The following is a 3,519-nucleotide window of genomic DNA, read 5'->3' as shown; positions in this document are numbered from 1 at the left end:
GATGAGCAGGTAAGAAGTAACATCTGGGAATATGCTTGATGTCAATGAACTGTAAGTTGTACTAGAAGACTGTTCAACAACAGAAGGAAGATGATGAGCAGCTTTCCATGTACTTCAAGCACAAATTTTACCCTAAAAATTGATTTGTTCCACTGCAACATATGGTACATCTTTCCTGCTATTTGGTAACAACCAGTAAGCCTTCTTCTGCATCACTGTAAGTGAATCTCTTAGTTGCACGCCTGCTTCTATAGCCCAAAGGAGATATGCCACATGGCTGCAAGATTCACCAAGCCCAGCCATGCAATTGCAGTGACAAGACACTGCTTTCCCGCTCACTTCACAAATTACCCAAGACATTAGTGGTTTCTCTCTCAGTTTTTGAGAATGATTCACCTAATGATAAAACATTATTAAATTAGGTTTGAAATACCTTGCATGGCTACTGTACCTTTGCTGTCATAACTCTTTTATCAGCAGAAGCTACAAAGACTAGTACTTCCCTCACCCAACCTGCAACAAATCTACAATAGCAATTATAAAAAATTTATAAAAAATTTAATTAGTAACACGGTAGCGTTACTAAGTAGGATTCACCCCCAAACAAAATGGCTGCCACGACTTTTGCAGCCTTTTTTGATTGGAATTAGCTCAAAGTTGGTGCACAACATAAGAACATGTATATATGCATCAAAAAAACACTATAAAAATGGAGATTCTCTCAGAGCCATTTTCAACGAAACTTGACTGAAGACTATATATTTTGAGCAATGTTAGAAATTTATAAAAAAATCCAAATTTGATTGGAATCAGCTCAAACTTTTTTAACAACATAAGAACTTGTACAGATGTACATGTACATGTATGTATTAGAAAAAAAATAAAAAACCAAATCTGACCAAAATTATCTCAGCTTTCTACCCAACATACAAAAATGGAAGGGAAAAGTCCCTCCCTTTTTTTAGTCTCTACCCTTTTTTTGTCAAAATACACATGTACATGTCCCTATATTTGTGATTTGTTAATGGTATTCATTTAGGATGTACTAATTTTCGCGATTTTATTCTTTTTTTGAATTAATAACTATGAATAAACCTAAATTATTAATAAATTTTTTTGTGATTTTAAAGCCACTTGCAATAAATGCAAAAAGTAGTACTTGCAATCAATAGTGGCTTTAAGGTATACAGTGTGATACTGGCTTCTGTGCAATATCTCATCCACTTTGAGAAACACTCTGCAGGCCATAAGTCATTTATCTCAGAGAACCAACCATCCTTTGAGACTACTGAAGGAACAGTTGTATCACTCATTTGGGCTCAACTATAATTAACAACTTTTCATTTTTCACACTCTTCCGAGGACTTACAGTTCAGTGAGTTTACACATGGTGTGTACCACGCGGATAGGGTTGAGTCGTAACTATTAATTCAATAGGCGTGGCTTAAACAATGAAAAAGAAAATGGACGTTGAAGGAAGTTTTGCAAAAGGGGCCATAGATACTTCAAGGAACAGATATCCTTACTCTATTGTGTGGACTCCTCTTCCTATTATTACGTAAGATAAGATAGCATCGCTTTTTGTACCTAATTTCATTTCTCGAATCTCTGATTTGAATGCACTCTATGAAATACGAGAATACATGTAATTAAAGAATCTGCTTTGAAAATTCAAGGGAAAGTAGCGTTACCCACACTCCATGTACATTGCATTAGAGAAAGAGGAGGAGTTTGGCCAAGGTTTCCCACAAAGCTTACTAAGTGAGCTACGTACTTGTACATGCTTCATGAGCTGAGAAGCACTACAATACAGTGCATAAAAATCTATAAAAATTTTAATTTTGATCGGAATCAGCTCAAAGTTGGTGCACAACATAAGAACATGTATATGTGTCAGAAAAATTATAAAAATGGAGATTTCTCTTTGAGTCATTTTTGATGAAATTTGGCCAAATTGGGCCAAAGATGAAAGGTTACCGTATAGCAGGTATATTTTGTCTGGAAATATGTTCGTTCTAAGCAGGATTAGAAATTTTTGTTTCTTTAATTTTCATTCTGAGCAGCCATTTTGTACTTGTGGCATTGAGGAAACACCTTTTTCATTTGAAAAATATTCGTTCCACAAGGAATGAGAACAAAAAGAACGAAATTAAACTCTGACGGAATATACCTGCTATACGGTATAGCCTTAGATCTTTGGCCCAATTTTTGAGCAACTTTAATAATTTTTTTAAATATAAATTTCACCAAAATCAGCTCAAGTTTTCTACACAACATACATGTACAAAAATTAAAGGGAAAAGTCTCTCCTTTTGATTTTTGTCGAAATACCCCATACTATAGTATCTACAGTGTCTTTGGTCTAATTTTAACAATCCACTGACAAAAACCCTGTGTCTGGCTATGCAAAACTACTGTATTGCATGTACTTATACATGTGCATGTACATGTACAATTGTACATGCAAGTGACTGTTAATTTTGGAAGGAATAAATTTTAGTGATTGGCTAGTTCTAATTTAGCAAACTTGTGGCTTTGAGCCATTGAGCATACACATAGTTGTTTGGCGAATGACTATCGAAATGTTAAATTTTTGCCAATTTTTTCTCTTCCAAAATTACCAGCTGCATACTATTTATATACATGTCATGTAGTACATGTACATGTATATGCAAAAAAGCATGCGTAAAATACCATGTACATGTACATTATACATGTATCCTCAAATAAAAGCCTGTCTTAAATAGAAGCAGAAGCTTTGGATTCTATATAAGGACTTGCAGTAATTCTTGTGCATGTAGTTCATTAGTTGTGGTATGAAGTGAATGCACTCTCATAGAGGGTTTGCTAGGCCAGAACTCCAATAAATAGAAGCCTTTCTCAATAGAATGTTAGAAGCCTATTTTGGGGCTATATACTGTATAAAGTATAGGAGAACCCTCAAATAGAAGTCTGGTAAAGATAGAAAATAGAAGCCCGGGCTCCCACATGAAATAATAATAATAATAGTAATAATCTTACATGTAGTTTCTACATGTGCATATACATGTATATGCACATGTATTACATGTACATGTACATGTATGTTCAATTGTTCATTACATTTTATCTTCTTGCAGGTGGTTTTTCCCATTCATAGGACATATGGGTATATGTACTTCTGCTGGTATCATTAGGGATTTTGCTGGACCCTACTATGTTTCTGTTAGTTTTTTAGTAGATGTACATGTATTGTACACATTATACATGTACACATATTGTGAGCCGTAATGATAAAAATTAAATTTTATTGAGAAGATCAAATTTGAACTGGCTTTATCATGATATCAAATAGCCCTATACTAGGCACATTGTAACTTGAGAATGGTGAATATTACATGCATGTTGAATATTACACGTGTGTGTGTGTGAGCGTGTGTGTTTATAAATTGTTTTGCATTACTTGTTACACTTTGTTCTTTGTTGTAGGAGGATCAAATGGGATTTGGTAATCCAACAATGTAAGTACAATGCACATGT

At 34.3% G+C, this 3,519-nt stretch overlaps 1 pseudogene across 1 annotated transcript in view; it reads left to right on the top strand.

The window, feature by feature from the left end:
* Positions 1–1,129: 1,129 nt before the first annotated feature.
* Positions 1,130–3,519, top strand: part of LOC100635797 (transmembrane protein 222-like) — a 3,158-nt pseudogene continuing 768 nt past the window's right edge. Inside the window, exons 1-4 of the transcript XR_002189340.1 lie at positions 1,130–1,375; positions 1,438–1,558; positions 3,120–3,204; positions 3,469–3,519. The exon at positions 3,469–3,519 is cut by the window's right edge and continues 187 nt beyond it. The product of XR_002189340.1 is annotated as a transmembrane protein 222-like (transcript). The remainder of the gene's footprint in view (positions 1,376–1,437; positions 1,559–3,119; positions 3,205–3,468) is intronic.

This window comes from Amphimedon queenslandica, unplaced genomic scaffold (genome assembly GCF_000090795.2).
Source record: "Amphimedon queenslandica unplaced genomic scaffold, v1.1 AMPQUscaffold_9954, whole genome shotgun sequence".
NCBI lineage: Eukaryota > Metazoa > Porifera > Demospongiae > Haplosclerida > Niphatidae > Amphimedon > Amphimedon queenslandica.
This window is presented reverse-complemented; position numbering and strand designations above follow the sequence as displayed.